We start from the raw sequence: 22,306 nt of genomic DNA on the forward strand, positions 1-22,306 counted from the left end.
ACCTCACCATATCCATCCTTCAAAAAGTCTAACTTTCACTCTGCTAGTTCTAATCCATTATCTAGGCCCACTAATGTGTACTACATCATCAGAGGAGCAATGCTCTGATGATGTAGTACAGCCCATGTACATGTACATCATCAGAGTTATATCCTTCTGATCTGCCTGTGGGTTTAATAAGCATTCCAGATGGCTTGCTATGCCTGAAGCAAGAATGGATAATCACACAGCTCTACCCTCAAAACAATAATAAAATAAGGACACAGTAGCACAGGGGCTCGTGCCTGCCAAAAACATTCAATAGACTGTATAATACAATAGTCCAATATGATTGGTGAGGCACATTTATACCCTCGCTGTTCACAGGTGAAAGGGAGCTGCTTTTAAATAAAACAGAAGTTACAAATCCATGGTGGTGTTGTGGGTATATACTGGGGAGCAGGCATGGGGCCCACAGCTGTACCCCCACATCTCACCATGCCCAGACAGAAGGAGGGCAGCCAGAGCCTCTCCAGAGCTGATCTGTTATCTCCTGGACTTGCAGGGTATCCATCAGCCCAGCTTTCGGCCACCAAGCACAGCAGCAATAAGTGTCACCAAGCCTTTCCCACCCAAGTAAAATTTTTCCTTGGTGGGGTTGCTTGCAGTGAGTAACGTGAGCAGTGCACGCCTGCCTGCTGGCGCTGCAACAGCCCTGCTGCCACAGCAGAGCTGCTCCAGAAATGGCATTTTCCAAACAGACACTACTGCCCCTCTCCTGACATGTTGCTGTGCCACAACCAGGCAAACCGTGGAGTCCCAGCATTATTTAAGTACCTATAACTTTAAAGTGGTGGGGGGGGGGGAGGGAGAAGGGTGTTACTTGTGGTTTGGGTTTTTTTGAAAAGCAAAAAAACATGCACAGTGAAAAAGAAAGAAGTTAAGAAATGGAGACTCCCTCCTTTGAATAAGTGAGGACAGGAGGAAGAAGGAGAAGCAAAGCAGCCCTTTGATTCAGTCCCCAGGAGTGGCCTCTCCAGGAATCAGATCAGACACAGGCACGGTGGCACTCACCCCGTTCCCAGGAGTGGAGCAAACCCTCAGAGCTGCCAAAAATGAGTGCAGGGATGCCTTGCAACCAAAGAGGGTTTTTGACACGAACTCTGGCAGGGATGGGATTTCCATCTAGGGTTGGAGAGAAAGACCAGATACCCAGATAGGCACAAGCATATCCTGTAGGATACCCTGTAGGAGGAAAAGGTACCTCATCCCAACTCCGAGCAGATTTAACTCGGAGAAGAGCAGCTCGTTGGCATCAACCATTTAGCGCACTGAGGGATGTTTTTTTCCCTGGCCAAACAAGTGGGTTCTACTTTAGCTTTAACATTAAACGCTATTAAATGAAATGAATACAGCATGTTTCCATCGTATGTGTTGCTGGAGCTGCTGTGACAGCTGAGAAGCTGCTAGGCATGATGTGTCAAGAAAATGTACCAGGAGAAAAGTACATGGAGCTACTGTCAAAAATACAAGCGGGTCTGAGAATGGCATCTCAGCTTCAGATGCTGTTGAAATTATTTTTTAATTGCATCTGTAAACCCAGGCAGATCTTTAAGGGTTAACTGCACACAATGTAATGAATTCAATAATGATGAGTTAAAAAAGGTCTAATTAGCAACTAACCACTTTATTATGAAAGGAAATGGTAATGAATTTAATAGCTCAAAATCATTAACAATATTTAGTTTGCTGGTACTTGTTCTCTATTATCCTCATTAATATGAACATTTAATATGTTTTTAAATGGATTTGTAATACTTTCTGTACCATGAGGTTACACTGACAAAAAGAGTGTAATTATTCTGTTAATTGTAATCTCTGTCTGTTTGTGCCCCAAATAGTAGCATATTTAGGTGTTAATAAAAAAAAACAGGAGTAATTAAGGGAGGGAAGTTTAAAAATGTAATTAAACAAACTCTAAAACTGTAGGTTGAATCACTCTGAGGAAGGAGTTTTGGAAGTGAGATCTCAGAAAAACGAGTTTCTTCTACTGAAATCTTTTCTCGTTAAAAAAGAGGAACGGAGAAAGGAAACAGAAGCATTACTGTTCTTTATCCACAATGAATATTGAAGTGGTCCTTTCCCAAGTTGGAAAGGGCACAAGACTGCATATCCTGGGACATCTGCTTGTGAGCAGTGTCTTGCAAGTGAAGGTGCTCTCTGACACTGTCCCACGAGTGTGAGATCATGAGTGTGATCGCTCTGTGTGAGATCCTGTGGGAATCCAGTCACCTGGTTGCTCCTAAGACACTCAAACTCCATAATTCATCTCACAGAATATCACATCAATCATCCAACCCTCCCCAGATCTCCTATCCCACTTGCTTCCAAATGTAAGTATCTTAATTTACTGCCCCAAACCCGCTCTTGCTGCTGATAGTTATTTTGCTACTGCTACCCCTTTTTTGCACTCACCTCTTCCTACCACATCATATTTTAGTGGCTGATTGTTACCAGTCAGGCCCCTCTTCAACATCGCTCCCATTAAAACGAAATCAGTGCTCAACCTTCCTTAATGCCAGAAAGTTTCAGAGCCCTTTGCTCCGCTTACAGCCCCATCTCCTCACTGCAAACAGTTCCCGTGACTCACCCACACACCGGTGGGCAGAGCACCAGGAAGGACGGGAGGGCAGCATCCCAGCATGGATGCTCCATCGGCACAGGTGTTCCACAGGCAGGCAATCCAGCCTCTCCCAGGGCATGGTGGGGCTCCCCAAACAGCACTTCCCATCCCTGGAAAGCGACTTACAAGGCTAATTCAAGGATAACGCCCACAATCACAGGAGGTATCAGCATTATTACTCAGAAGTATCCCAGACCAAACCTCTTTGTTTAATCTTTGTGGTGCATGGTGGAAGAGGAAGCAAGGTCCACAGACCCATGGGAATATTCACAATGGATCAGCCAACTAAGGACACAGTTGTCCATGTCACTGGTCTTGCTCCAAGACAGGTGTCCTGGCCAAGAACCCCCATCCCATCCACATGAGCAGTCAGCTCAAAACAAACCATTCTGCGTCTAATTTTTTTTTTATCTAAGAAAAGGAACTAAAATAAAAATGGTGAAATTAAAGTGAAGCATCTCATTTGCCCACAAATGACATATTTCAACTTTCCATTTTATAGAAAAAAGTTGTGAAGGATTTTTTTTTTAAAACTTATTACAATTTCCAATTTTTTTTTTGAATTGCCAGTGAAGAGAAAAATTATGTGATTTGCAGAGCTCTAAAAATAACAAGTTAAAATAGTTTCTGCCTCTCAAAGGAGGCCTCTTAGTCCTGTAATTTCTCCAGATTTTGCCTTTCAGGATGGGTATTTTAAAGAAAGATATAATGTCATTTCTATAAGTATCGTCTCGTAATCTGCTGCCACTGTTGGAAATATAAGTTTAGAGACAGCTTGAGCAGAAGAAATACCAGCTCACCCAGCTATACTAAAAAAAATAAAATATTTTAAGAAGAGGAACAAGACGCATATTCCAAAAGGTGAGCAAGCAGTGCCAAACATTTTTGAGGATCTTTTTTCTGATTTTGATCTCTGGCTGCATTTACAGTCCTTTTGTGTTTGTCTACTGCAAACAGTTCAGCAATGACTGTTATGGGGGTGTTCATTCCTAGAAAGAAATTTTTAGAAAGAACACTCATATTTGGGCTGGAAGGGTGTTTACAGTATTTCACTCCATAAATAAAACATACCAAGTGTCCAGTCAGAATAAAGTAGTATTGCTAAAATTGTAGATATTCACCTTTAGCCAGCTAAGATGAAACAAAAAAAATATTAAAAATTCTTAAAACTATTAAAAATTCAAGTTACTCAAGTAAAAAAGAACAATCAATCCATTTTCTGTCTAATCCATCTGATCCATCACATTTTTCATTTTTAACTGATCTGATGATCTTCGCTCAGCAGGGACCTCTCTGGCTCCCATGCCCAGGACTCACCGCAGATGCAGGAGAAGAGGGGAAAGGTGAAGATGGGGAGTGGGGCCCTGCTGCCAGAGGGGACCTCACCACAGTGCTCTGAGGAAAACCACTGTCTCCAGGATCTCCAAGATTAGCCCCTGTTTATCCAACAGCATTCCAGGACCAGGGCAGCAGCTCAGAGAGCAGAAAACATTTGTGGGCTGCAGGGAAAGATGGAGGCAAGTGCCAGATGGAGAGGAAAAGGAGGCTAGGGAAGTGCTGCTGGAAGAAGGTGGAGTGAAAAGGAATATTGTATTTCAGGAATCACTTGCATCATTTCAAACAGACTTGGGATGTGCACCCTGGCTGTCCACTCCCATGAGACAAGGCTGAATCCATGCAAGACAGCAGTGGGATTATTCTGGTTTGCAAGCTCTTAACAAAGAGACTTTCAGGCTTCAGGAGCAGGCAGCAGACAACAGAGCAGGCATCTAGAGCCATGTATGTCTGTAATTCAACCTGGTAATAAACCTTGACCCAAATTAGTGAGAACTTCAGGAAAGAGCCTTTTGCTTTGGAAAGCTAGACTGCCCTTCCTGGTTTCCTTCTCATGCTCATCATGACAAGAGATGATCACGTGAGAAAGATCCAGAAGTTATTGAAGGAAACTGAGCTGGTCCTTGGACCTTAAGTTCAATTGGAAAATGGAAGTTTTCTTCTTGGCAATAGTGAAAACAGATGCAACTAGAGCCAGAATGTCTCCCTCTTTCCACAGAGGAAAAATGGCAGTGCAAGCCAAAAAAAAAGTAAAAAAAAAAAAACCTAAAAAACATTTCTCTTGGTGCCAGCATGTCACTGCTCTCTTCTGTGTAACAAATAAGGAAGGACATAATATTTCTTCTCTGTGTTGAGGTTTTATTGACTGAGATGTAGGTTTGTATCATGCTCACCTTTGCCTTGCAAGTGCACAGTGGAATGTGTGGGCTGTAAGGAGGAAAAGAGAGCTTCTCTCTGGCGGGCAGTGCTGGCTCCCAGAGAGGGCTGCCAGCCAGCTTCCTCTGGGAGAGCTGCTCCTCTTTAATCCTGGCAATTGCTTTCCTCATCCTACCCAAAAGGATGACTGCATGGAGAAATGAACCTTTCCCCATGGAGACAATCTCCTCGTGAAATTGAAAGAAAAGTTCTGTTGCAGAATGGGTGACCCTAACAGAATTAATCTCTCTGCTTTGGGAACAACAGTGGAGAATTTGTCATTTACAGTCATTTTCCTAATGGAGGGTTCCTTCTTCTAGTTCTATTCCTTAGACAAAAGCTAATTGGAAAACAAACATCTCCTCCCCAGCTTGGGATGCCTCTAAAGCATACAGATCCTGACAGCTCTCCAGAAGATGTGGTGCCCCAAATGGCTGCTCTTCAGGGATACCTGAACATGTTCATGTTCTAAAAAGGGACTCCCACAATTCCCAGCCCAGATGATCTCAGCATTCCAATGGCACAAGACAGGGGGTTTTAGCATAGCAAAGTCTCTCTGGACATATTTCCAAGCAAACAGCTGTTGTTGTAGACAGGGACAGGAGAACCTTCATCTCCACATCATCAGGAGAATTACTGTCAGCACCTACCTAAGGTCTAAAAAGCCTGCTCATTTTATGGCTCACAAACTTGGGTTAGCCATTGATCTCTGGTTGTGCATAGAAAATCCTAAAATTTTCTGGCTCTCGCTCCAGCCATCACTAAGGCAGATTTCCCACTATAAATTCAAGTGATCCATCATCTGAACTCTTACACAGGCCCTTTTACTTCCTTCTCACCCTTTAAGTCATAACTACCTAAGCTAGAAGTACATAACAAAGGTTTTGGTAGATCCTGAAAGAACACTGAAAGATTCCTCTCCCCCTCCATAATTTCTTGTAAACAAAAAACGCTAAATCAAGACTTGCTTAAGGCTCAGAGGTGCATTTAACACCCAACAGCATGAAGCAAAGGAACAATACAACTGTGCATTTGGCAGTGCACCACTGCAATAATTTCCAGGGTAAATGATCTGGCAATTTTAGCCACATGGATAATATCCAGGCCAAGGTGGCTAAATTCAGCCTGGCCTGCATCTGACTGAAGAAATCTGTCACATATCCACAGACACAAAGATGCACAATATCCCTGACTCCACCCATGGCATGTGCCAGCCTCCATCCTTTGGGTTTATCAAGGCTAATTGTGAGCCACCAAAAATACTCTGACATATTTGCATGGCGTTATCTCGTGAGCTGTGATTTATTTTACTAAAAAAGAACCCACCAAAAAAAACTTTAGGGAGGAAAGGAAAGCCATGAAGTTGTCTAAGGCAATCAATCCAATTCTATTCATGTCTAATCTTTCTTTGCACACTGGCCATTACTAACTTTGTCCCTTTCTGGGCACCCAGCAGGGTCTTTTCAGCCTTGTTGTCATCTTACATATAAGCCAAGAGAAGGTGGGAACACCCCAAGAACATTATCCTCTTGGAAAGGCATCACTGTAATGGCTCTATCCATGCCAAAGCAGACCTTCCCTTCCAGATGTATCCCTGGGCAACCCTACTGCCAAAGGGCTATCTCATATCCCTGCCCATTTTTTGGGCTGATCCAAGAACTGTTTCCTCAAGCAGTCTAACGTTTTGGTCCCTGCACATGGATTTATTGAGCAAGGGCTGTGCTTGCTGAGATAACATGAGGATGGTGGGACCCCAGACTCACTGGAGATGAGGTTTGTCTCATGTATTAAAAACATGGAAAATGTACCCCAAAGGAAGCACAATGTGTACATCCTTCTGCTGCTCACTAGTGAGAACACATGGAAATGCCGTGGGTCCCACCACCCACCACCAAAGCAAGTCCTATCGAATTTAATAGGCCATTACCAGCTTCCTGCTGCCTCCCTCAGTTCCCAGGGGAACTCACCAGTGACTCACAGGGCATTTCCAGGAAGTCTGTGGAAAGCCTTTCTCACTGTCTTTGTAATTCCAGAGGCTTTTAAAAGAATTTCTTCAAAGCCCTCATGCATTCCTTTACCTTCCAGAGCTTTGATAGTGTAGGTCTTCTCCACAAAGCCCAGCAGGCAGGGGTTGTGCTCCTGGCTCCTGCACCAGCAACCCTGGCTGCATTCCTCAATCCAAGTTTTAAACTTTTTCCATACACTTGTTATTTGCAGGGTCTGACACGGGAATGGACCTGGCTGGTGGCAAAGCCTGCATTTTTTCTTTGAAAAGGTCCATATTAACAGATCAAAATATTGCTGAAGGTTTTTTTAATAGCTTAAAACATGTATTTTTATAGTAAATACAGGCCAGCAGTCCAAGCCTTCCATAGTCAGTGAAATGAGGCACTTTTGAAAGATGAATTTGGTGCCATGACCTTGACTCACTCTCTGCACACAGAAGAAAAATGGTGAGTGTGTCACATAATGTCTTTTAACAACATTTATGTCTCATATTAGTCCTGCATGGTATTGCCATACACATCTCTGTAAACATTACACTATACTATATACATACACGAAATCCACAAAGGCATCCCAAACACTCTTGGGTCATTTCCACATTCCTATACGCAGGGCAGGAATTTCAGCACTCTCTTGATGCAATCCACAGCAGCCCATCCCATAACCTGTTTTTTGTTGGTAGCCTCCTAAAAATATCAGTCTGCATTTATGAAATCAACTGCAGTCTGTTGCTTATGCCTTGGAGCATAAGGAAAACCTCGACTCATCCCAAGCACTACTTCACCTGGCGTTTGGGTGGTCTCAAGCCAAGACCATACAGAAAAGGCTACAGAAAATCACTCTGTTTAATGACATAAGCAGTGTTTTTCTTGAATTGCAGGTAGTGGAAATTTTGTCTCTGATTACCAGCAGTCTAGGCTGAACACACATCAAAAAAAGACTGAAGAAAATGTTTTGGGGGGAGACTGCAACTTGTCCACTCACATTTTGACTTTTTAGGACACTCCTGACAATGTTTGGCTGTTTACTTTTCCACTATGAAGCTGAGAAAGCAGAGAGCTCATATGATTTGAACACCTCCTGTGCTTCAGTTTTCTCCTTTTTCTCTGCTCTCCTCATCTCTTCGGGTCTTGAGCCACAGAAATCTTTAAGAAGGTTTATTTTTTCTACCTACGGAAGCTTTACCCGTTAATGAAAGACTCATCTAGTGAGTTGACATCATCATGTTTTCATAACCTACTATTCCCTGAATCATCCTGGTCCTCAGCAGGGATTTATTTTTTGGATTGACAAAGTTAGTACTAAGATGAGCACGCTACCTGTGACAGTAAATTAGTTCCTATTTAAGGTTTCTGATTAAGTTTGGTTAAGTATCAGAAGAGGGTTTTTAACTGTTTCAAAGGCAGGATGAGAATCACTTCCAAAGAACTGGAAGCATAAAAAGGCACTGTGTTTCTCTCCTATGCATCCACACCATCCCTGCTAGGGGAAACGTCTACAGACATTTCCACTTGGATGGCTGACTACAGTCCCTCCTAAGCCATATTTTGAGATCTTGCAGGGCAGTAACTGTTCTAATGAAGAGCAACCAGACTTTTTTACTTCCTTGAAAGATGCACTGTTTTATACAGTTTCAACACACTGGTTCTTCATGTGTGTGTGCAAACATTCATAGTCTTGTCAAACCTGACCAAGAAACACTCTTGTTTCCAAGAAATGGGGGTTTGAAGCTACCAGCACAGAGCCATGCAAGAAGAACAAAAAAAAACTAAAGACAAACCCAAAAAGCAACAAGAGCACAACTCCTCAGCACCCTGCTACTTTCAGCCTCCAATGATTCTGTTAAAAAGCAAAGGGACAGTGCAAACATACCCATCTCAATTCTGTCATTTCAAACCCGGTCAGAATCAGCACACTGCTGATATCCAAAGGTGCAGACCTTGCTGCTCTGAATCTCCTAGAGCTGTATTGCTCTGGGAAAGGGCGGGAACCATAAAAAGCCTTAGCTGGGAGGCAGCTTTTATGCTCATGTTCAGGCCTCCAGTAAGTTGTCCCACAAAATGTAATGAGACCTCCTGCTTAGCCAGGGCTCTGATTTCCATAGTTTGTGCCTGCAGCACTCTTACATTTTATAAGCTGTATTAACTCACCTCTTGCACTGGGAGGTTGGGGCAGTGGCACACTGTCTAATAATGGAACATATTTGTTAATACTAATAGACATTTGTAAAACTACCACATGCCTTCGGCCTTCAAGTCAAAGCACAGGATGCTTGCTAGGCTTGTGAAATGTATGATGTAAAACTTGGGATGTTTTGGTTACAACATATCTCATTTATTTTTACTGTCATCACCCTCCCTGGTATATAATACCTGCTGCATACAGAGTGAAATATTGCAGATGTTTTCAAAATAATTCTGGGCTGGTGGAGAAACCAAAAGGTCTCTTGTGCGTAAGGTCTGGTTATTTTCAATTCAAAACAAGTAGGTAACAAAGTTTCTGTGTGCTGGTATTTTAAAAGGCCTGGATTCCTCTGTGCTGACTCATACTTGCACTGCCCACCCAAAAACTCACCTCTGAGAACTTTCAGAGAGACTTCAGCCATTTTGATACCCTCAGGATCCAGAATGAAGAGTAAAAAGATAAAACTACTTTTAACTATTCATTAGTTTTTGGTACTTCAGATAATTTGTGCAATGGCTTCAGGGGTTTAATTGAATCACTTTTCCCACCTTGTCTTAATTTTAATTATGCAGCAATCATTTTTACCAACCTGTGCAAAGAAGTCATATGAAAATGTGACATATAACAATACACATTTACCTAAGCTCTAGGACTACTCTGACCTACAGGCGATCAGCTACTGCCTCCAGCACTCAAACAACCAATTAAAGAGTTAACAAAATGCCCTCCAAATCACCTACACGTTCAGGTTTTTGGACTGCCATGAACATTATACTTCAACTGATATAATTTTTGACTGACTGATTTACTAAGTCTGCATTGGCTAAAATTCTTACAGCCATGCCTGTAAAACCGAAGAATCAGGTTTTATGAGGTGCTTTCATTGTCATTAAAGACAATCCCACCTTAGCCCTTTCCCTAACAAGACAATCTTGCAGCAGTCATTACAAAATGTGATCCCAGCTTGTCATCAGGGAAAAAATGGCTTGCTAGGTCAATGAGGACTGCACTAGGTTCATCTCAAGGATGTAAGACATCCGTCTGCATGGCTAGCAGCCAAAAACAAAAAAAAAAATTAAAGAGCCACAAAGGATTGGGGTTTTTCCAAGACTTGGCTCCTGAAGTTTTACAGGTAGCCCATTCTAGAAATCCAGAGAGACTGAATCAGTAGTAGCAAATGGATGCCTTTGCATCTCTTCATGATTTACAGTGTACCAGTGAGCATTTCACTGCAGACAACAGATCATCAACAGCCCAAAATGCACAACAGAAATGACCCCAAGACAGACAATTTCAAAGAAAAATGCATTCAGATGTGTGCTTGCATGGGAATAAGAGAGATCCAGGACACTGCTAATTATACCAACTGAGGGAGAAGTGAAGGGTGGTAATCTGCCCAGGAAATCCCAAGTTCCAGTCCTGCCTCCAACAATAACTCAAGCTGTGGTTTTGTATCTCCTTTCCTCCCCTCCTCAGCTGGCACTGGGATTTAACAAGAGCCCCTGACATATATTACACATGGTGCCACAAGGACTGACATTCTGACAGTGTTCTGAAAACAACAAATGGTCTGGATGACCTCCAGAATCTCACATGTTGGGTAGCCTCTCATAATGCAGAAAGGTTCTGCCTTCTATGAGCAATGTGGTTTCATGATGGTATCTCACAGGCAGAGGCTGATTTGCAAATCCACCATCACGATTCCATGCAAGGAAAGAGTGACTCTGCAGTGAAAAATGCTAATCCAAGACATTGGTACTGACCTGAGACTTGCATGCAGATGCTAAGCTGGTGCTGTGTCTCTGAAGCTGACTGACATCACAGACTTCACACCTGGAGGGATCTTTTCCAGACTGGAACAGAAAGAGAAAAGCGTTACTGATTTTCCTTCTCTGGCCACAAAGCCCCCAGTTCTGCCCAGATTTACAGGTGAGGCCCCACTGGCTTTGCAGGGCCCAGCAGGTGCTGATCTCCTGAACCTGAAAGCATGCTGAAAAGCCAGCCCAAAAGCTACCCCTATCTTTGGGATGCCACCAGAAACTGAAGGTAGAGCTAAATGATCCAGAATGGAATTTGTTTTCCACCCCCTGCACTTTCCTTACTAAGCAAAGGCTCATGGGGCATGTTGGCCAAACAGCTTCTACACAGACCTGCAGGGAGGTGAAGGGAACAGCACCGCGGAGAGAAATGAATCAGCCCAGGGACTTGGGGCTACTCGTCTCCTTCCCACCACATGGAAAACCAGTGTCTGGCAACAGCAACCTGAGTGTTCCCGTTCTCCCAGCCAGTGGCTTCAGAGAGCATCATGGAGGTGACACTCTGGGCCTTCCAGGGACTGGGGAAATCAATATTCACAATGCGAAGGACACTTAATGACAGAGTCATAAAAATGGTGTTTTGTCAGTGGAGGAGACAAGAGGGAAAAGAGGCAGTTAAAAATGGCCAGGTAAAAAAACCAAAATTTAAAAAACAACAACAACCACCAAAAAAAAACCCCAAAAAAACCACCAGAAACACCCAAAACTCCCTCCCCCCGCCAAATCTAATAATGGCAAAACAAACCAAAAGAGTGAAAACAAACCAAAACCCAGCCAACCCACAAAACTCCCAATGCATTATTTGTTTGGCTGCATTTTCTGCAAAGCCCACTGAACAAGAGTGAAAAAAGCAACTGTGTGACACCCAGAGCTACTTTGCTTTGAAAAATATGGAGACAAACTTAACAATGAAGAGTCGGGATTCCATAGGGTTGTTTATGTATGGAATACAGGCAAATGCATATGATTATGTAGAAGTGTGTCTGTGTGTAATGTAGCATTAACACCAATTCTTACAGCCATATGAAATATTAAAAAGAAAGGGAGGAAGAAAGGAAAAGCAAGCTAGATTTTTTTCGTCTTTTTACAAATATGATGTAGTTTACAGAAGCATGGTCCTTTTTTAGGAAGAATTCTAAATGCATCATTCAAATATTGTTTGAGCTGAATACATGATATACATATCATGAATACATATAATCACAGCACGGTCTTTTGTGGAAGTTCTGAAAATAGCAGTGGAAAAAGCTGACCATGAGTTTCCATCTAAGGATTTGCATTTGGTTAACATGTGTGAACTGACTCCATTCATCCCATCCTCAATGGGGACTCTCCAAATGGCCAAGCTGAAAAGTTTGGCCTGGATGGCAAGAATCATTTTGTGGGGCTGATGTCAAGAACAGCACCTACCAGGTGAAATTATGGGAAGGAACTGGGGAACTCCATTCTGCTGAAAAGCCCTTGTAGGTTATGTACCATAACAGCTACTGCGTTGCAAACTGCTGGCAAAATACGTGGCAAGTTAAGTTGTAAGTTATCTGCTGATTTTCCTAACCTTTTTCCACCAGTTCCCCTGTGGCAGGAAAGCTTAAGTTCACTGAGAAGGCTCAAACTTCCTTCTCTCCATCTCCAGTCTTGCAGGATGTAGCTTAGTTTCTCTCACTTCTCCCACTGCAGAGTGTTGGGGAAAAACAAAGAAGAGAGAAATCAGAGGAAAAAAGGGCAATTAGGTGGGTGAGCTTCAGAATCTCCACAGCCCCTCTCAGCTCTGCTGGGAAGAGGGGAGGTCTGTGCCAACAGTGTCCGGAGGTCAGAGGGGACATCCCTGCCCCCTGCAAAACCTGTGGGAGCAAGGGAAGCTGGAGGATGCAGGAAGGGTGGCAGGGAGGGCTGAGTGCTCTAAGTAGCATGTTTCCTAGGAAACCTTCGACAGCAAGTATCACATTAGTCCTGCCTTGTGGCCCAGCTCATGTGATGTCAAGAACAATTTCTCACAACTCAGCTCAGAAGGTTAGCAAGACTTGGTGAAATGTTCAGTGACTCTGGCCTGGCTTTCCAGCTGGGAACAAAACAAGAGAGTGAGGGTGTTTGCATTGTTTTGGAGCTTTGTAACAAATTCCTAACCAAACGTTTTATTATTTTTATTCAAACTGTATTTCCCTCACAGCCTCACAGGTTTGCAGAGACTTACCCAGTTGCAGGTTTTATTTTCAAGGAACTTCATTTAACAAAAGAAAGAAAAGAAAAAAAACAGCAGTCTCATGGAAAGCCTTGGAACAGTTAGATCACCGTTCAGCTTGTGCACTGATTATAAAAGCTCCGTCAGAGACTTCTGGCATTACAAAACTTTGTTTACAACTATCCTTTCTAATTTCTGTCAGCTGCAGCCCGAAAATATCCATAGTCTAGCAGATTTAACAAAAAAAGATGTAAGATCTGGCAGCTAAATTCAGATATGAGATACACTCCAGCCTCCAAGAGGGCTCCCAGCAAGGCCTTGAGCTGGGACCCAACACCTTGGGATGGGCCTGAGGGCAGAGACGCAGAGTTTGGTTCTGAAGGCTGCACAACATTCTGAGGCTGAGTAACTGGGGAGCTGTGTGATACCACAGACCTCCCCATGAAATACCTGTTATGCACAGGTTATGGCTGTCTTCCCTGAATTCCTGCAAACCAGCCCAACTGGAAGGTGACCATGGTGTGTTGTAGAGGAAAAGTCCCACATTGCTGCCATTCCTGCTGTCTCCACATTTGTGACTTCAGTGGCATCGGACTTCTAATTTTTGAAGAGAAAAGATACTAAAACGGAAAAAAAATCTTCCTCTGGTGACACACTTCATCTCATACTTAGTGAAATATAAAGACCTCTTTAATAGAAAGTAATATATTTAAACAAATTAAAAATAGCCCCACTAATTTCTTTTTAATCATAAGCTAACTTAGGTGTTTGACCTCTTTATTTCCTTTTGCTGCTTCTCATCTTCAGTGATTTGAGCCTTCACATCTAGAGAATTTTTTTCCTTTCTTTTTTTTTCTCCCCCTCTTCCCAGGGAAATAAGCGAGGAATACAAAAAGAACAAGGTTGCTTGAGGTACCTGAGAAACACCAGCACTGAAATAGGCCCATCACTCCCTTTCATCCCATTTTAGGTACATGAGGCCTGATGGATCAGCTTTTTCTCCAGGAAAGCCAGGATTAAGGGGGTCAGGTCAGCAGTGTGAGAATGCCTTTAAGAGCAGTGTGGGAACACAGGGCTTCCTTATTAACACGCTAATGTACTGAACCCGAAGCTCATTTTAACAAGATGGAGACAGTACAGTCCTCCCCCTCAGCCCAAACCTGTGTCCTCAGAGCTGCTTGATCCACCATCTGACAAATCTCCTGGAAATCTCATAAACCAGAGCAAGTGCAACATTAGGATTTACTGACCACTGCAAAGGTTTCTCTGAAGATCCAAAAGCAGAGGTTTAAGCAAGACAGCAAAGGCTGAAGTTGCAGCAGGTGAAAACACACAGGAGGCCCCTTGCCCTGCCAGCATGCTCCCATGAACAGCCCTCACGCTGGGACATGGCACCTGCCCATCCCTAAACCCCTCATCCCACAGCTCCAAACGCTGTCTGGCCGCAGCCCACCTCTGCTTTCCCCTTGGCTCGGCTGTTCCCACCTGTCCCCAGCGTTTCCGCCCTCTCCTCAAGATGGCGGCACCTCCGTGAGGGCAGGCGGGAGCCGCCCCCGCCGCTTCCCCGCGGCTCGCAACCAGCGCCCCGGGGAAAGGGGGCTGAGAAGCAGCCATTTACTAAATTATACAAAATATTTACTCAGTAATAATACTGTTAACAAAATAATTAAAATTTTAAAAGCCGTTTCCCCTCACTATCAAAGCTGGTGCTCTGATCTTTCCCAGCTGACAAAACCACGCTGCACTTTTCTCCCCACCCAGTCTCCTGCCCTTGCACACACCTGTCATATCAACCAAACATGTAAATGTTTGGGGGTTTTTTTTAAGTTAATTCTATCCCAGAGCAGTAACAGATCTTATAACACTTTCAGCAATGCTTCTTGTACGTTTAGGACCTGAACAAAGCAAGATTTAAACCCTGGTCATGCATAAATAGCCATATCACCATCACCTGAGACACCTGGATAAACATTCCCTCTTTCTTCCCAGCTCCTGACGATGAAAAGCAACACCTCACCCATGGGAGGCGCAGTCAGAACCTTTGGGGGTCCCTACCACGTTGTCACCTGCTTAAGACCGGGATGGGAATGCAAAGAGCCAGATTAATACCAATGCAGACCAAAATAATATCTCAATATCTTACAGATAAATGATTTGGGAAGAAATATCTGTTCTTATCTGAGGAAAGATCTATAACTCACTCTTAGCCTTTCATCACCAGGAGGAAATATACTGCGACTTGGACCAATCCATTATCTGTTCTTATTTTCCTCCGTACAGGTATTTATCTCTCTGGCTCCCTCTTTATCAACCCAGCCACCCGTGATCACCCAAGCGCAAGGTTCGTGCGGGGCCCAAGCCTGCCCTCCCACTCGGGTGGGAGTCTCTGCTCTCCTCTGACCAGCAAGAATAAGAAGGGTACACCTTGTTTTCACACTCTCCACATTCTTCCCTGTCTGCAGCTGAAAACCCATCCCTTATGTGGTGTCATTTTGTTGTGATGGGACACTGGGTGGTTAAAATCTGCAAGGCATCGGTCTCGGCACTGTAAATCTCAACATGAGGGGCTGGAGCTGAGCTTTTCCCCAAGCCTGTACATGTCCCAGCCCAAGGTTTTAGGTCAAGCATATTTTGAATTCCATCTTGTTAGAGTTACTGGCTCATGCACCAGTCTCCCCTTCAGCTTCCAGAGAGGATCCAGGGCTGCTTCCAGCCCTTGCCTCAATGGTTTCCAATCTAATACTGGGATTAAGATTTGCAGGTACATTTCTCCACAAGGGCAGGAACCCACTCACTCTGCATTTCTTTCCCAGAAGTGCTGAGATCCCTCCCTGTATACATACATATGCCTGGTAAAACACAAATCTCTAGGATTCTGAGGTAAGATTGAATTTCAGCATTGATAGTCGCTCATTCATTCATGGAAAAAGATACATGGACTTCATCCTGCCCAAGTGTGGAAGCTATTTTTTTTCCAAGGCACATTACATGCCACAGCCAGCAACTGGCTGCCCAGCTTGCGACATGTGTCCTTTGCAGAAGGTTCCCCTATTACATCAGCTTGCAAGAAAGCTTCCAAGTGGGAAGGCGTCTAATTTTTAGTTTGGCACTGGGATACTACTACTACTAATAAAAAGAGTAAGCCTTTTCTGCTATAGCCTGGCAAGAGTTTGCCAAAATTCGGAGGTTTGCATAAAAATAGCTGCACGTCCACATCGGTTAATTTCTCTTGGAAACTTTAAAAAAAATAAAATATTTTTGATAGCTTTACCTTGCACTGCCCAGCCACATTAAGCCACAGTAAACTACATTCTTATGGTTGTCATAACATTTTGCCCTGTGTTGCTTGTGACGTGAATAATCTATTAAGATACATACAGTGCAAAGTGCTGCCTTCCTGTCTCCAAGTTCCTGCAATCTCCTGTAACAACCCTGTGCAATTCCTGCTGGAGTGGTGCAGGAACAACTCTCTGCCACTGCCAGAGCTGACCAGAGGGTCCAGGATAGTGACTCTGGATGGGCTTGGCCCCAACTCTCAGGGCTGTGGGGATCAGCCTTCCTCCCGCTGTGCTCCCCCCTCCTCCTCCCCATCCCAGCCTGTCATCAATCTCACTAAAATGACAGCAGACAAATGTTAGCCTTTGCAAAGATCAGATGAAATCTATGGCTTTAGGGCTGCTCACCAAGGAGCGGGGCAGGCTACACCAGACACGGGCACCAGCAGTCACCTCCTCTGCATCAACCCACTCAAATCACTTTGGCAGCCATCACAGTCATCTTCCACAGGCAACCTGAGTGCTCAGATAGATTTTGACAAACTTCAATGCTTAGCCTCTCCATAGAGTTGGGGTTTGGGTATTTTTTTTATGGCAAGATTGCTCATTCAAGACTGTTTTTGGGGGGGAGAGTTTTGAGGTGTGTTCGGGGTGATGCTGAAAGCTACCCCACCAGCAGCTCAGGAGTGCACAGAATTGGGGTTTATTTGGGGTTGGTACATTTGTCCCTTACATGCTCTGTAACCTGAATTCTGCTAGCCAAGGGGAAGGGAGGGGAAAAAAAAAAAAAAAAGAAAAGAAGAAAAAAAAAAGATTACTCCATGGCATAAATATGCTGTATGTGCCCTTGTCTCATGCAATTTCTTTACATCGATGTGCAGGAATATTTATCCCCAGTAGAAATGTTTAACTAATCTGGTAAATGTCAAGCCATATGGTGTACATTGTAAGGATTTCATCAGGCCTTTTTAACTCTTTGTGAAAGTCTCTCCCTCTCCCTTTCCCCTCTACTTGCTTCCCCCCCCTCGGTTTTTTTCCTTTTTTTTTTTCTTTCCCTTCTCTTTTTTTTTCCTTGTTGCTGCCCTGCCAGAGCCTACGAAGAAGGAGATAGAGCAGGGAGTGTTATTACCCACAGTTAGATCAGGGATGTGATGTTCATGGTGTACAATAACAAGCAGTATTAAGCAGGAGTGCAACTCATGAGGCGCCTTTTCGCTGGGCGAAGAATGTAATTTTTATCAGCAGTGACCTGCAGGAGAAGATCACTAATACTTTTTAAAAAACAAACTGTCCACCCCAACAATGCACAAAATTCCCAGGGGCTACCTCATCTCTTATCGCTTCCTTTGAATAATCAAGTCTTTACAACAAATAAACTGCAGTTGTGCAGCACTTTCAAGTAAAGGAAGCGTTTCTGCACTGTAACTATCTGCTGTATCTCCCAGAAAGATAGAGTGCAATTTACAATAAGCAATATCAAAAAAGAATAAACCGTTATGTTCGTGCCAATCCTTATTCATGGTTTTATAACAAGACATATCTGTTTTCTTCCTATAAATCTTGACTCTATTTTTAGAGTTTGCAAATAATGACTCCAGTCTTTGGCTGCCTGCCACTTCTGTGAAAAACTAGAATAGCCACAGTGCAAGACTATAGTATTTAAAAAAAAAAAAAAAAAAAAAGAGAGAGAAAGGGAGAAACAAAAAGAGAGGGATTCTTGCTGAACTCTGTGTATTTCCTACCAGGAAAGACCTGTTCAAGATCCTGGTAAGTGATGCAGGTGTGCAGAATGTGTCAGGGAAAGCAGGAGCAGCAGGGAAATTTGGCTGAACTTCCACACCTATTTCTGAATTCTTTTGCCTAAATCTAATTGCTTGTACCTGCATGGGCCCTTTGCTGCATCGCAGGCAGACGCTCACACCCAGCAAGGCACGAGCCGGCCTCGGCTGCTCTGCTGGGCACCACCGCTGCCTTCCCCTCTTAGGGGCCACCAAACCTGCTTTTAGCATCTGCTGATGGACACAGCCTCTGAGGGCAGGGGATTACAGAGCACTTCTCGCTACGGTACAGCTCAGGATTGAAAAAAAACCCACCAGGAGAAACTGCCACCTTCAGCCGAGGCCTCCGGACATTTTAGAGCCGTGGCAGGCTAGGGAGGGGGAGCTGCAGGTCAAGGAAAGGATAAGATCTGGGTGGCTGGGAATGAGGAGGGAGAAAGAGGAATGTAATGAAGGAGGTAGAGAGGGAAAAGCAGGGAAATGACAGCATTCAGATAAATTTAGCTCTGAATCCAAACTTCGGGGGGAGGGGAGGCGTTTCCTGCCCCAAACCTCTGAACTTTTTGAGATTCTCCCATATCACAAGTGATTTACCTGTAAAAAGAACTGCAAAGGGGGGGAGAGGGGGGGAAGGGAGAAAATTGAAATAAACAGTTCTCTGCTCTTTAAACAATCTTTCCATCCTACTCCTCCAGGGTCAAATGTTCAGGCACAAGGACACAAACAAAAATAAAAAGAGATAAAGGAAAATCACTTTTATAAAGAGGATCTTTACACAAGTGCATTAGCCCCAGTTTTCATCAATGTAACAACAGTATATCAGCTGTTAACACAAAGTGCCTTCCCCATGTATCTGCCAGTTCCCTAACTCCAAAATATTTATTGGTACATTATTGAAAACCTAACATTTCGCCATTATTAAGGACATTACTGAGGTGAGTAATAGTACAACAACTGTCAGTGTAGTTATCTGAGCTTTGTTATGTGTGTTTTGTAAAAAAAAAGAGAGGCGAGGCTAAGTTGTGAACACACCAAAAAAAGGAGCAAGACAACAAATTATTAATTAATAATTAACCAGAAGCACCAGCCTAAGACATTTACTGTGAAAGCCATCAGATGAATGTATCTATTAGCCATGTGTGTATATATATATATATATATATATATATATATATATATATATCTTTTCATTTCTCACACTAATGTGTTTCTAATAACAGCACTATCTGGCTGTACAGACAGCTTATGCCTGAGCAGCCTCTCAGCATTCAAGAAGTTATTGACAAAGACTCCTGTGGTAGCCTGTCTGATTTTGTGTTATTTCCTTTAACTGAACCAATAAGACCTGCACTCCTGACCTTTGCTCAGAAGGCTAATTTGAGATTAGGGTAGTCTGAAAATAAAAAATGGGGAGTATATCTTTAAAGCACAGAAACATTCCTATAAGTAATAGAAGATAAGGATCAATTTTAGCCCCAAACCACTCTGGTCTAAAAGAGATCTGTGGAAGGACTTTGGTGAGACAATACAGTCTCTCTTAATTTCAGAAAAGTTAAAATCACTCCGCTTTGTCTTTGTACTACTGAGTCTTTTAGGGCTTGTAATAAAGATCATGCCCATGACTTTGAGTCCTTGGTGTCTTTACAGTCACCCAGTAGGACATTCAGAATTCCCTTAGGAAAACTTACACAAGAGCATAAAATATGTCATGCCAGATAAATGATTCTTTGTGGTTCTTATATTATTCTGGTCTGGTACTGAAGGCTGCGATACTTAAGCCCTGTGCAGTGCAGGGAATGAATGAGACAGGCTCCTCAGTTGTAAACCCACCAAAACAAAACAAAACAAAACAAAAAAGGAAGAAGGAAGAAGACAATAAACATTAATAATTGATCAGAAACACCAGCCCAAGACTTCTACTGTGAAATCATCAGCTATCCAGAATCTGCACTCCCTAACAGAGGAAAAGAAGCTGAAGACCAGTTGTTAAGTTAACTGCACTGCCCTTCTGCAGCGCTGTATACAGAAAATTCCTGTTCAGAGCCACAACAACATATTTCCCTCAGCTGCAACGTTGGAATGGGGCTGATTGTGCTGTCCTGTACAAGGACACCCACCAAGTCAGGGGGAACACTTAAAGCAGCAGGTAAAAGACCCAACAGTTGCTGCTGCAACGTAGATTTAAAGGCTGTTCCCTCTATTTACACACATAGATATTGTAGTGCTGCTATGCAAACAGTCCTCTGTGGACTTTTGCTTGTGGATTTTATTATAACACATTCCTGACTACGAATGGCACCTTTCCTCTGCAATATCTGCTGCTGTGCCCTTTGTGTTTTACCTTCTGACTTCTCTCCTGGTTTTGTTACTTTTCTTGCTGGCAGTGTTTAAAAAGTAGGAAATGAACTTTCCCTTCTCTTCTCTAAGAGATGCTCGCGGCATGAGAGCTGCAGTTGCATTGTATTCCCTGAACTTTGCAGCCACTGGAAACACGAGCACTATGTCAACTTGTTCCTGTCTTTGCGAGAGAATTCAAGGTCAAGCTGACCAGTGAACTCTCGTATTTAACCAGAGCAAGTCAGTGCTCGTGTGCAGCGCCGACAGTGCCTCTAGGAGAGAGATGTTAACCCTGTGCTGGGCCTCCCCACAGCAGCGCCCGTGCCGGGCTCTCGGGGCCGTTTGCTGCTGCTGCTGTCAGTGCGAGCTGGACACGCCGCACATGTCTCGGGGCCTAAACAAGTGTCCCTTGCCGGGATGTGCACGGGAGGCCCTCAAGGGGTTAATACATGCCATTCCCGAGTTCAGTGAAGGGACAGGCAGAGCCGAACAGCGGGAATTTCAGGATGTTAATAGCCTCTTCTCTTCCGATTGGCCCAGAACGAATGCAGGGTACAGTAAATTGTCCTTGTCAGCTTAGCTCGCATGATGATATGCTTTATTTCTAGACATGCCTTGAATCTGTCCCTTGAATTTATGTTCAGAAAATAAACACTTCCAGACGGCAATAAAGCATTCAGTTGTAGCTGGCTGTTGCTCAGTCTCAAGCCAACTGAAACCATTTACTTCAGAGTTTCTAGAGCTTGCAAAGCTTTGGCTCCCTCAATTCCTGCTCACATTAGCAAGTGTCCCCCATTCCCCTCCTCAGCCCTCGGATTTGAGAGGATGTCCAAGTGAAGCTCCAGAGAATTTCACTTGGTTTCCATGCACCGTCCTGAAAGATGACATCAGGCCACCTCATACACACACACACAGACCCTCCTATCTTTTATGGCAGGCAACACTGAGAGGAAGGTAAATAAAAAAATTAATGGCAGCAAGTTGCAAAATAAAGATATCAATGATTCAGGATATGAATTTCCTACCATAAAAAAAAAAAAGTCAATTAAACAGCTGTTCCATTTGTGCCTGATGTGGCTAAGGAAACAATTGGTGGCTGGCTGATTTACTGATTAGGAAGGTTGTATGCAGTGATCTCCAGGTGTTTCTGAGAAATGCCCAAATAGAGCTGCAGTGTTTGTTTGCAACCAGTAATTTCATGGCTATTCCTTCCCTCCTCAGTTCCCCTCAATAACACCAGTTTATAACTGCATAGTTACAGTATAGGAGAGTTTGGCAAAAATCAATAGTAAATGCACATAGGAGACAACAAAAGAGCAATACAAATAGAGAAAGCCTCGTTACAGCTTTAGTTTATTAGAGGTGTGTGGATATTAAAATGCTTTCTTCAACCCAAAGGCAATAGAAGAAAAAATACTGGGTTGTATCCACCACATTTAGGGTTGGGCATCCAGCATTCAAACATTATACCTTGAACAAGCTGGAAGAGCCCTGTGCATAGGTGGCTTTCGTTCTTCTCCTGTTTAACATGACACAGAAATTCTGCTCAAGTCCATTCCTCCTGAAAAAAGCCCCCACAGAGGAGCCCATGTGGGGCCAGAAGCAGCTCGTCAGTCATCTGAATGTGCCTGATAGCAAAATCATTTGATAAGAAGGCTGGAGAACTGCAGGGGTACTGCTCTGTTCTAGATTATAAACTCATTAGGAGATAAGGATGCAAAAATAGGAATACTCCAGGTATCAGGTAGAGCTGGAGTAAATTCCCACAGATGGCTGCTTGGTGGAAACAGCTGCCTGCTGCAGGGCCAGGCTGGCCG

At 43.6% G+C, this 22,306-nt stretch overlaps 1 long non-coding RNA gene across 15 annotated transcripts in view; it reads right to left on the reverse strand.

Moving 5' to 3' along the window:
• The window catches only part of LOC138107555 (uncharacterized), a 108,376-nt gene that overhangs the window by 28,958 nt on the left and 57,112 nt on the right, over nt 1-22,306 (reverse strand). For 14 of the 15 annotated variants that reach the window (XR_011149597.1, XR_011149595.1, XR_011149593.1 and 11 more), the window contains 2 exons: nt 12,476-12,591; nt 10,867-10,956 (listed from right to left, as the gene is read on the reverse strand). This is a non-coding gene — a long non-coding RNA (uncharacterized lncRNA). The remainder of the gene's footprint in view (nt 1-10,866; nt 10,957-12,475; nt 12,592-22,306) is intronic. The other variant, XR_011149594.1, reaches the window with a different exon arrangement.

The sequence above is a fragment of the Aphelocoma coerulescens genome, chromosome 3, assembly GCF_041296385.1.
Source record: "Aphelocoma coerulescens isolate FSJ_1873_10779 chromosome 3, UR_Acoe_1.0, whole genome shotgun sequence".
In the NCBI taxonomy this organism is placed as follows: Eukaryota; Metazoa; Chordata; class Aves; order Passeriformes; family Corvidae; genus Aphelocoma; species Aphelocoma coerulescens.